The sequence below is a fragment of the Carcharodon carcharias genome, chromosome 2 (assembly GCF_017639515.1).
Source record: "Carcharodon carcharias isolate sCarCar2 chromosome 2, sCarCar2.pri, whole genome shotgun sequence".
NCBI lineage: Eukaryota > Metazoa > Chordata > Chondrichthyes > Lamniformes > Lamnidae > Carcharodon > Carcharodon carcharias.
Genome location: NC_054468.1, coordinates 114479476 through 114491991, shown reverse-complemented (window position 1 = coordinate 114491991; position 12516 = coordinate 114479476). Strand labels below are relative to the sequence as shown.

At 44.2% G+C, this 12516-nt stretch overlaps 1 protein-coding gene across 9 annotated transcripts in view; it reads right to left on the bottom strand.

Moving 5' to 3' along the window:
• The window catches only part of LOC121292423 (1-phosphatidylinositol 4,5-bisphosphate phosphodiesterase beta-4), a 451886-nt gene extending 441051 nt beyond the window's left edge, over positions 1-10835 (bottom strand). For 5 of the 9 annotated variants that reach the window (XM_041214363.1, XM_041214334.1, XM_041214324.1 and 2 more), the window contains exons 1-2: positions 9937-10816; positions 4090-4144 (exon numbers count right to left, since the gene is read on the bottom strand). The gene's annotated coding sequence lies outside the window, so the exon portion shown is untranslated. Of the gene's footprint in view, positions 1-4089; positions 4145-4977; positions 5117-9936 lie in introns of all 9 variants that reach the window. The other 4 variants (XM_041214297.1, XM_041214305.1, XM_041214314.1 and 1 more) reach the window with 4 other exon arrangements.
• Between the last annotated feature and the right edge of the window lie 1681 nt (positions 10836-12516).

The following is a 12516-nucleotide window of genomic DNA, read 5'->3' as shown; positions in this document are numbered from 1 at the left end:
CAGCCTGGCACACATTTGGACTGCAATTTACAATTCCAAACCACGGCAGATTTGTAACGACCGAGGGTTTTGCACCTTAAATATCACTGCAGAACAAACTGCTGCTCGACGGGTGGTCACTCACTGACACCCACAATGTGCTGCAGGTCATGAACACATCTTGACCACTGCGTGTGGGATACTTCACCTTCCAGCATCTACTTGTTGTCATGCCAAACAAGATTTCGCATGAAGGGAACAGATCTGGAGGTGGGCTGAGAACCATGAGCCCTAATTTGCCTGCAGGACCACATCCCAAACCACCTTGCAATTAACAGAGCGGGGGAATGTAGGAAAATATGAAGCAACAGTCAGACGCTGGTCTCCAGTCTAGTACATCCTTTTCTTAAGTCTTTGCCCATTTAACACTCATTTCCCCTAAAGGAATATACAAAGGACACATACATTAACTAGCAATGCAAGTTCTGTTTCAATCTAGAAATCAGCATTCTAATATTTTTTTTTCGTTTTGGTTATTGCAGTTCTAGCAGAGAAAGCTGCCCAGAGGGAAGACTGCTGCACATAGTATCCTGTGCCCTCTTACATTACAGCAGTGACTACGCTTCAGGATCACTTCTCTGGCCATGAAGTGCTTTGGGATGGCCTACTGTCACGAAAGGCGCTACATAAATACAAGTATTTCTTTTTCTGTTTTTCACCAAAATCTGCCATCATTAGCACAACAGCGCATTTCCCAGCAAAGGCAGTGATGCAAACTTGGATTCGGCAACATCAGGTCAAACTCAGGCTGCACAAGGTAAAGAGCAGCTAGTCCAGCCACCAAGCATCAAAAGGTTCTTTGTAAAATTGGGCAGCTCTGTTGGTGTTCATGCCGCTGATCAGCAGAAAAAAAGAAGATCCGTCTGACTACATTGAGCAACATATTAACCAACTGTTTCACACGTGTGGGTCACACATTAATAGAAAGTGCAGCTCGTTTGGAACAAGCTGTAGGCATAACATTTGACACTGGTAGTTAACTTGCCTGCCAGTGACAACGTTGGCTCTAGGTTGCAATCTTACAACAGGAGTATCTGTAACAAATGGCAAATTTCCTTGATTTTTGATAGGCAAGTGTGCTAAGGAGGTCTTGTGGTGCAGTGGATAGTGCCCCTTTCTCTGGGCCTGAAGCTGCAGGTTCGAGTCCCACACAGGGACTAGATAGCCAACAGAAGGGGTGTTACACATAACGTGACCAAAGAAGTTGCTTATCAGCCTGTAATTCCTTCCAATGTGCCTGATGGCAGGCAGTAAGAGTGGGAGAGTTTCCTAGTCAGCCATACTGCAGAAGGCAACCCACTACAGTACTTTGCCAAGTATAATCATGGACCAATCCAATGGAAGTGCATGGTCACCAATGCCCTCTAAGAAGATGGCACCTGAAGCATGAAGTGGAAGTGTGCTAAGGCCTACAAATACAGTTGATGTCTTAAGAGGGTGCAGTAATGTGGCTGATTCCTGCTGATCTGACTCCTTCACTTGTCCCTTCTTCAACCAAGAAATACTGACTGTGTGTTACTTTAGGCCAATCCAGTTATTTTAGCTCACTTGATTTTCTAACCTCTATGGTACACGCAGCTTGGGTTTTCACTACCTCCCTAAGCTTGTCAACATAGGTATTTGAAAACCTCTTCTTTTCCATGAGATCCTGTAAATGCTTCATGCGCATACACTTCAGTGGCTCAATAAGAAGCAACATTTTTTGCCAAGTCCTGAGAAATCCTTGCTATCAGTAAATAAAAATTATCCCCAACTTTTAAATGGTGCTATAAATAAAAACGGGCTGTCAAAACAAGACATGGGGGAGAGAACCCCATACAAATCCTGGGCTCTTTGAAAGCTTTCCTGCTCACGGAGCTTCGCTTAAGTGTATCCAATCTAGTTTGATCAAGCAAATAGCTTAACCCCAGCAAAGAATCCAGAAGTCGTACCAGGATAATCTTCATTTTATTTATGCATAATCTGGGATCTTACACAGAATATAAGGCACAAAAACTGGTCATTCAGCCTAAGTGTCAGGGTTCATGTCCCACATAAGTTGCCTGCCCCCCTCCTTCATCTCACCCTATTAGTATGTCCTTCTATTCCTTTCCCCTTTGTGTGTTTATCTAGCTTCCCCTTAAGTGCATCCATACTATTCACCTCAACCACTCCCTGCGGTGGCAAATCCCACATTCTCACCACTTTCTGGGTGAAGAGGTTTCTCTGGAATTCCCTATTAGATTTAGATTGGATTTCTCTAGAATTGCCTATTGGATTTAGTGGTGAATATCTTCTATTTATGACCTTTCACCCCCGCAACTTCTCTACATCGACCCTATCAAACCCTTTTCTGATTTTAAAAGCATTTATTAGGTCATTTCATCCCCATTTTTTCCCTCTTGAGAAATAAGCCCCAGCCCGTTAAGCTTTTTCTGATGCGTGTATCTGCTCCATTCTGGTGCATCCTTCTGACTCACTTTTGCACCTTTCCCAGTGCCTCATTGTTTTTTTCCCCTTTATTCTTTCATGGAATGTGGGCGTTCCTGGCAAAGTCAGCATTTGTTGCCCATCCCTAACTCCCATTGAATGGGGTAGCTTTTTTTAAAAATATTCTTTCATAGCATGTGGGCGTCGCTGGCTAGGCCAACATTTTTGCGGCCCATCCCCAACAGCCCTTGAGAGTGGCTTGCTGGGCCATTTCAGAGGGCAGTTAAGAGTCAGCCACATTGCTGTGGGTCTGGGGTCACATGTAGGCCAGACCGGGTAAGGATGGAAGATTTCCTTCCCTAAAGGACATTGGTGAACCAGACGGGTTTTTAACAACAATGATAGTTTCATAGTCACCATTACAGAGACTAGCTTTCAATTCCAGACTATTAATTAATAGAATTCAAATCCCGCCAGCTTCCATGGTAGGATTTGAATCCATGTCCTCACAGCATTAGCCTGGGATATGGATTACTAGCTGAGTCACATTATCACCATGTCACTGTCTCCCCCTAAACCTGTAACATTTATAACATGGAACAAAAATGCACACTGTACTCTGAAGTGTGGTCTGACGAAGGTTCAATCCATAGCTAATGTCTCTACTCTTCAATTCCATCCCTCTAGACATAACCCATGTTTGGTTTGCTACTTTTATGGCAAGTTTCTCCTTTCCAATGGCACACGCACAAAATATGCAGTAACCCTGTATGTGGATATGTTCTCTGCTTGGAAAGAGATTGCAGAGTAGTGAAGAATTTGGCAAGAAATTAGGCCTGAAGCCTTTTGGCTCATTTTCCTCGATTTCCACATGTCTGATCTTCACCCAGTCAGCAAATCTTAAAATCTAGCCTTATGTATCTGGTAATGCAGCATACAGTGATGCAGTACGGTGTAGTGCCAGGCAACGATAGAGCTCCCCACACAACAAGCTCATTATCTTCGTCACAACATCAGCATGTGGTGCTGAGTGGAACTTGGGCCTCCCCTTCAGGATGGCAAAGAAAATAATTGGGTGAAAATCCCATGGCATGCATGGGGTTTTGGAATGAGACGAAGATAACTAGAGTCATGAATAATAAAAAAAATCTAGTGGAAACAAATATAGAATTTATATAAACACACGTCCAAGTGTTAAAATACCTCCTAAAGCAAATAGCTCGGTAAGTAATACAGTACCGTCAACTCTTCTGAAACATTATCTAATTTGAACAGAAGCAATTCAACTGCTTAGAGAACAGTAACTACAACTGCTACTATTAATTCAAAAAGCATTATTTCAAGAAGTTGTAATGAATCACTTTGCTTAAAGACACAGTTACAGTTCAACCCCGGGCAAAGAAACCTGTATGATAAACAGGCTCTCTGAATTGACGGGAGTCCCAAGTGTTGTTTCACTGAGAAAAGAAGTCACAGCTTCTCTGGGCCCTTCCAACTCAGGAGTAAAGAATATTTCATAACAGCAGAACCAAGTGCTTTGTGCAACAAATTTAGGAGGCTGTAGAACTGAAGTCATGCAGATGCTCCAAGGTAGAACACATTCAGAAACATAGACTGAATGCAAAATGGCCGATTGCTTACCAGCTCCACGTCCAATTATTTTTCGATTCTCATTGTGAAGAAGTTTCTTCTGTCCCTAAAAGAAAGGAAAAAAAATGTTTTTAATAAGGAAAATATAAAATCATCTCACGACTCAACTGCTTGTAATAAATCTGATAAAAAAAATACATCAGCTTTGACTAAACAAATCTGGCTGCTATGCTATACTGAGAAGTTAAGACAATGTAGCTTTCTTATCTCCCTATGAAAAGTCCTAAGCAAAATACAGGTCATAAATTCCAATAAAGGTTCTTTATCAACTAAAATCAGAACTAAATTACCTTAGCACTAAGATAAAACACTTATTAAATGTTGCTCAAGAGTGAGCCAGGTTGTCCAAACTTCTCTAGTTTATTTTTTAATTCTTTCATGGGAGGCGGGCAGCGCTGGCAAGGCCAGTATTTGTTGCCCATCTCCAATTTCCCCTCAACCGAGTGGCTCGTTAGGCCTTTTCAGAGGGCAGTTAAGAGTCAACCACATTGCTGTGAGTCTGGAGTCACCGTGTCAGTGAACCAGATGAGTGATAGTTACATGGCCACCATTACTGAGACTGAGACAAGCTTTCAATTCCAGGTTATATTAATTGAATTCCAAAATTCCACCACCTGCTGCCGTGGTGGGATCTGAACCCAGTGCATTAGCTGGGGCCTCTGGATTACTAGTCCAGTGGCATTACCGCACCACCATCTCCCACAAATTGTTGCCATCAGTTGAAATTTGGCATTCTTGCATTGGTCCTGATGTGTCCAAAATGAAAAGCTTCAGCAACATGGATCTCTTTTCAGCAAGATTCAAGTTCTGTACTACCAAAGGAGCTGCTTATTTAACAGTTATTCTGTATTATTCCCGATAAACTAGAGCCTCGCTTACCTAAACTACAATACAAATGTCTCCCTTCCAAACCAATTGTTCCTCTCGATACGAGGGTTCTTGTAATTTCCAAATTGAAACTGACTCGTTGGTTGTGGACTGAATCGCAGGGAAGTGAAGCTCAGGGAAACTGGGGCACCTAAATTAAAAGAAAAGCAGAACACGGGGATGCGGGAAATCTGAAATAAAAACCAAGCAGTACTGGAAAAACTCAGCAACTTCTTTGAAGAAGTCATATCGGACTCAGAGCTCTGGTTTCTCTCTCTCCACAGATGCTGCCAGACCTGCTGAGTTTTTCCAGCACTTACTCTTTTAATTTACTTGGGACATCTAAAGCCAGACACTCATTTAGATTATGCAGCAGGGTTCTTCATCAAATTAGAAAGTAGACATCCTGGAGCCTTTCGGCTAAAAACATATACACTGTATGTGCAACTCACTCTACAGCTCTTCTATGCTATTTTAAACAATCCCACCACCTTCGAAAAGTGCGAAATATATTGTGACAGCAATAATAACACCAATATCAATCAGGGTAATTTTACATGCAGTGATTGCAAATTTAAAATAGCTTTCTCGAATGTCATTAAGAAGCCAAGAAAACAGTTTCAGCCAAAAATATCTTCTGCGTTGAAATTACAAAGTAAATGACGCAAATAATTTTTATGCATGCATTTTCATGTCAGCTATTAACTGAAAGAAAAGCTTGCAAGTGGGCTGTTTAAAACAAATATTGATGCATAGTGTGTTTTGCAAATAAGCAATGTTCCCTTTGAAGCTTTCACTGTTAAATGGATGGAACTCCCTTGAAGGCTGATTCATTTAATTTGATTATGAATACTCAGTTTCAACTAATTTAATTGACCGTGAGCAAAATAGTTACTGAAGAATCTGATGGTCACCAATAATATCACAATTTTGAAACATAGTGAGTGTCTGCCTACTTTATATATCATAGTTATAATCAAGAATACAAAAATCAGGCTTCAGGGGGATAACAATAATTGTTCAAACACTAGGACATCATTCTAGCTGGGTAAATGTAGATCAGCGATTGCGCTCAAGCTCATCCTGTTAAACAATTTACAGCAATTACTACAAAGTCACATTTCACTAGTCAGGCGATTCATTAAACAGGGTAACAATATCCTATTCAGAGGATCATCAAAGCAGGAGAGTTGGTTTTAATTCTAAATTTTTCCAGTTGAAGTTCAGCACTTATGAACAACGATGAAACTCCACTGAACAGATTTTAAAACAAAGATACGTGTATTTGCACATTTCGAAAGGCAGTCACGCAGAGGGGATGGGTGGGGTGGGGGGAGAAACAGAGCGAGCACGCATGAGAAGGGGATGTGGAAGGGAGACAGGGATTGGGGATGGGGGAAAGGAGAGAGAGAGCGGGCGAGGGAGGGATCAGGGAGACAGCAGGCGAGGGAGGGATCGGGGAGAGAGAGAGCGAGGGAGGGATCGGGGGAGAGAGACAGACAGCGAATGAGAGATCAGGGGGAGAGAGACAGAGAGAGCGAGGGAGGGATCGGGGTGAGACAGAGAGAGCGAGGGAGGGATCGGGGGGAAAGAGAGAGAGCAAGGGAGGGATTGGGGGGGAGAGAGAGAGAGAGAGGGATCGGGGAGAGAGAAAGAGCGAGAGAGGGATTGGGGAGAGAGAGAGAGGGATCGGGGAGAGAGAGAGAGCAAGGGAGGGATCGGGGAGAGAGAGAGCGAGGGAGGGATCGGGGAGAGAGAGAGAGCGAGGGAGGGATCGGGGAGAGAGAGAGAGCGAGGGAGGGATCGGGGAGAAAGAGAGAGAGCGAGGGAGGGATCGGGGAGAAAGAGAGAGAGCGAGGGAGGGATCGGGGAGAAAGAGAGAGCGAGGGAGGGATCGGGGAGAAAGAGAGAGCGAGGGAGGGATCGGGGAGAAAGAGAGAGCGAGGGAGGGATCGGGGAGAAAGAGAGAGCGAGGGAGGGATCGGGGAGAAAGAGAGAGCGAGGGAGGGATCGGGGAGAAAGAGAGAGCGAGGGAGGGATCGGGGAGAAAGAGAGAGCGAGGGAGGGATCGGGGAGAAAGAGAGAGCGAGGGAGGGATCGGGGAGAAAGAGAGAGCGAGGGAGGGATCGGGGAGAAAGAGAGAGCGAGGGAGGGATCGGGGAGAAAGAGAGAGAGCAAGGGACGGATCGGGGAGAGAGAGAGAGAGAGCGAGGGAGGGATCGGGGAGAGAGAGAGAGAGAGCGAGGGAGGGATCGGGGAGAGAGAAAGCGAGAGTGGGATCGGGGAGAGAGAGAGCGAGAGAGGGATCGGGGAGAGAGAGAGCGAGAGAGGGATCGGGGAAAGAGAGAGAGAGCGAGAGAGGGATCAGGGAAAGAGAGAGAGAGCGAGAGAGGGATCGGGGAAAGAGAGAGAGCGAGGGAGGGATCGAGGAGAAAGAGAGAGCAAGGGAGGGATCGGGGAGAAAGAGAGAGAGCAAGGGAGGGATCGAGGAGAAAGAGAGAGCGAGGGAGGGATCGGGTAGAGAGAGAGCGAGCGAGGGAGGGATCGGGGAGAGAGAGAGAGCAAGAGAGGGATCGGTGAAAGCAAGGCTGGGGTCCGGGGGACAGAGAGCAAGGCAGGGGTCAAGGAGAAAGAGAGGGAGAGGGAGGGATCGGGGAGAGAGAGCATGCGAGAGAAGGATTGGGGAAAGAGAACGCAAGAGGGATCAGGGAGGGAGCGCATGAGAGAGTGGTGTGGGGAGAGAGAAGGGATAGGGAAGAGAGAAAGAGAGCACAAGACAGGGATGGGGGAAGAGACCACAAGAGGAGGACATGGAAAAAGAGAACAAGAGAATGACAAGAGCAGACAGAGAGTGAGTGAGCGTGCTGTACATTAAATTTAAATTTAACTCAATTCATTACAATAAACAGTAGAAATAAATACAGGATAAAATGCTCCTATAATCAGCTGTCATCTCTAAATGATGATCCAGATATTCAAGTCAGAAGGCCTGAAGGTGTTTATGCTGTCACACAGCATTATTTACTGAGAAAACAAAGCACCTGTTCTCAAAAGCTGATTCACTTTTTCCTATTCAACTTTTATTTAAATTTAACTCAAGTATTTTGAAAATAATCTGAGCTTTTAAATGTGCAATTACCACAGTCAGTGTGCAGATCTAGTACAGTCAGGAAACTAGCTTACCATAATCTTCAATGACAGACTTTCCACAATCTTTAACCAGACTTTCCATGAAACTCAAACCCACCATTAGCAAGTCCAACTTCCTCATTTTTTAAATGAGTCTTTCATTGGGAAACAAGGGAAGTAATGTTTACATTACTGTACTAATTTACTTTGTTATTAAATGACTTGATTTGGTCTAGGATGGTCTTAAAATGGCAGAATTGCCAACTGCTTTGACCTCAACTCAGAAATCACCTCCAGGAACCATTTCAAAGAAACTCTGTCATCACAAAACATTGTCACGTGACAAGTGTGTCAACTTTATGGCATCTGGCTTGTCTTTGAGTCAGAAAGTCAATTTTGCTAAAATGTGTGGAGGGCAACCATCTGAAAACCAAGGGTGTTTGGCAAAATTATATTTCAATAGCTTGCAACAGTTTCAATCATGACAAAAGACAGCACCTCAGACATACAGCGCATGTTTCACAGTATCTTCAAGTTTTGTCATGAAGAACATTTTTTTTTCCTGCCATTATATGAAACAATGACACCTCAGTGTATACAACCCCAACATGGAAAATTGCTACTATATCATATGGAACAGTTTGGAAAATAATGTTTCTGCACCAAACCACTTCTTGACCTACAGTATCACCATTACTCCAAATAAAACTGAGGATGAATTTCTTCACTCAGAGGGTGGTGAATCTTTGGAATTCTCTCGAAGCTCAATCATGGAGTGTGTTCAAGACAGAAATCGATAGATTTCTGGAGACTAATGTCGTGGAGGGAAATAGGGAGAGCACAGGAAAGTGGCGTTGAGGTAGATGATCAGCCATGATCTAATTGAATGACGGAGTTGGACTGGAGGGGCAGAATGGCCTACTCCTGCCCCTACGTTCCTAAACAGGGAACCATTGCACCCATCAAGCTAATCGAAGTACGGCTGTGGACAAATGCAAACTTCCACAATTGTCCATGCTTAAAACCCAGCAAGAACAGCAAACCGCTTTCTTGGAAAACTTATGAATTTAAAATGTGCTTTCACATGAAAAGAAGCAGAGCATCCTTTCGCAATGAACACGACTTCAACCATTAAGCTGACATTTCAAAGAAAGATTCAAAAGGTGAACTTAGTCACAATTTTACCGCCTCATTTTTGAATATGTAAAATCCTCAGACCCGAAAAGCACCATTCTAAATAGGTGCTCACTTCGGTTAGAGGTTACAATATCGGCGACTGCATAAATGTTAAGCAGCTGCGGTGTGAACCCGCTGCTGTGTTAAAAAAAACAGGCAACATCAAATCAATAGAAAGTATCATCTGTGGGCTTGCACAATTAGGAATCAGAAACCAAATTACTGGTTGTACGGTAAACTTCATAAGGTTTCCCCTGTCTAAGACTCATGCAACCCGGTTCCTTTTTAATCTATGTCACGCAGTCCATACTGAAAACCAACCATTTTGCTGCAAGTTCGCTCCATTACCTCCCCAAGAGGTCCTCTCCAAACAGCCGCTGATACTTTTGGTGGGATTTTTTGTGCCCGCTAACTGTTGCGAACATTTATATCCAACAACCACGACCGCCACATTAGGAGAGAATATTTGTCTTGCTTTGCCATAAAGCAAAATCAATACACCGTATGGTCGGCATAATGCACTTTTAACTGCCCCTGACAACGGAAGCAACACACACAGCGCCCAGGTACTGTTTGGAATAATGAAAGACAAATTGATTCGGTAGTTGCTATCGCCGGTTCCTGCCCTGATCAGTGAAGTTGGGGAGAGGGAAGCGGTCTTCCTACCTGTCAGCACAGCACTGTCGTCCTGCTTGCATTCAGCTCGGCAGAATTCACTCAAGAAACAAGCAGGCGCTGCACGCACGCACCCACCCTGCATCCAGAGCTTTTCATTAAAACAGCTTCAAATGACACCGCGTCAGGAAGGCGATAGGAAGTAATACATAAACATATGCGTGCATTAGAGGGAGGGAGAGAGAGAGAGAGGACAAGCAAGAAAAAGTAATTTCTTACATCAAACAGACAGGAAGAGATGTGGGCGTACGCCAGCAGCGCTGGTTGCTGTGGCGATAAGGGTTTTGTCCAGTTGCACTGATTGTCCTCAGTCTCCCCTCATTTTCTCTTATTCGAGATTGGACTTTTCCCCGCAAAAGGCAAGAAACCTCACAACAGGGGGGGAGGGGGGAATTAAGGAAAACATGCACTCTCCCCGCTGCCCAAAAAAAACAAAATCAAGACTTGCAACAGAGAGAAAAACGCTCGCTGTCAATCGGAGCACGGGCTTCGCTTCACTCCGCACCGCCACGTTCCATTCCCGGGCTAAGATTCTACACTCCCGGGCCAACGTTCTATAATCTTGGGCTAAGGTTCTACGCTCCCGGGCCAACGTTCTATAATCTTGGGCTAAGGTTCTACGCTCCCGGGCCAACGTTCTATAATCTTGGGCTAAGGTTCTACGCTCCCGGGCCAACGTTCTATAATTTTGGGCTCAGGTTCTACAGCCGCTCCACAGACCCAGCCTTATCTAGGAGACCAGTGTAAGCTTCCCTTCGCAGGATCAGAGAAAGGGGAGGGAAGGTGGGGGGGGGGGGAGCATGCATTAAGATGGAACTGAATAGCGCTGTGCAGCCTGCGCGTGTACGGCCAAGGTTAATGAAATTCTCACTGTAAATCCTCCAGTCGATGGGAACTCTGCAGTCAGCAGAGGGAAGCCAATTGGACCGTCCCTCTTAAATGACATGTGACCACTATTACAGGGAAATACATACGTCATCGCCTTATAATATATTTTTTTTAATTCTATACCGTACTGTGAATTTAGGACCGCCGTGTTTCATGTGTGCATTCGGCTGCCTTTTGTGTTGTAATAAAATGCTGCACCATTTTGCCAAATCGAGTATCTAACGTCCTGATTCTGATTCACTATTGATCTTCCTGATATTATTAGGGGAAATTTTTTTTTTTTGCAAACTTGTTCCCAGTATTAGAGGAACAAGGGGGAGGGATCTTTTGTCTCAATGTTCGAAAATTAAGACAATAGCAAAAGATTTTGGGGGGAATTTTTTTTCCGTTGAGCGGCACAAAAGTGATGCGAGGGGGCAATTCATCCTGTGGGTTTTGTTATGGTGCGCATCGTTGGAAACCTGATTGTTTTCAGCGTTTTGCTGTTTACCGAAAAAGCGCTCGGCGTCTTGTTGCAAAATAGAAACTTGATTGCATTCTGCGTTTTTAAGGTCTGTGCAGAGTTTGTTCCTGATGTTGCAAAAAAAAGCTGACCCAACTTGGTCAGGGGAAGAAAATTGTAAGAAGGTGGCAACTGAGAAAGCAACCCTAATCTAACAAACCGAGGACCAGCACTTTGTACATTGTGGCAACTCAATAACCAAGATTCCGGTTTCATTAACTGAGACTCCAGAGTTGTTACTGGTACCTGAGGACTGCATTCTGCAATTCATATTTTTTCCTCTCTCTCTCTCTCTGCGAAAGCTAATTGGCGTGAAAACGAGTAGTTGTACTGCAAGTGCAGCGGGATATGATGGCCGAATGGCCTCTTTCTGTGCCACAATGGCTCTATGACTATGACTTTTAAGCCGTAAGATGCTCCATATTTATCACGAATGTCATGGGGAAAAACGAAACAACAATATGTTGTTCCACTTCAAGAGATTTAGAAAGAAAATTGTTTTGCAGGGCTGACAGGGGAAGGCACTTTTTAAGCACATTTTTATTTGGATTCCAGTCTTTTGAGCACTTCTTCAGGTGTCATGCACATTTGAGAATCATGGCTCTCCAACATTCATGGGCTTTGATAGAAACCAACATCTTGGTGTTGTTCTCAGATCTTGTACCTGTTCTGCTTCTTAAACTGTCAATGTATTTCCTCCTTTGTCTCCCTTCTGCTCTGCTGCCCTCAGTTTTACCCGTCACCACCAGATGTTCTAGTTTCTCTCCCCTAAGTATGAACCAAAGAATTGTAGTTGCCTATTGGTGATTACCTTGGGCCGCCTGCTGTGTTTTAATGTATCCCTGGAGGTTTCATCACATGACTTATCCCCACGCTCTAGCCATTAGTCGGCCAACACATCCATCCTTGTGATGTACGGCCTTCCTACGCCAATTGGAAAGTAAAAAGCCTCATTACTGATGCATGACTGTTGGCCAAACAGATTTTTTTTACCCCCCATTTTCAATATTTTTATCTGGTAAAGAGAAATGTTCAAAGAAAATTTAAAACCAACTATCTTTTTAACGTCCCGGTGATTTTTCTCCAGGATTGCTCACAGCAGTGTCCAGGAGGTTGTTCTTCAATTCCTGGAGACTCCAGGCCAATCCTGGAGAGTTGGCAACCCTACAATCACCTGCAAA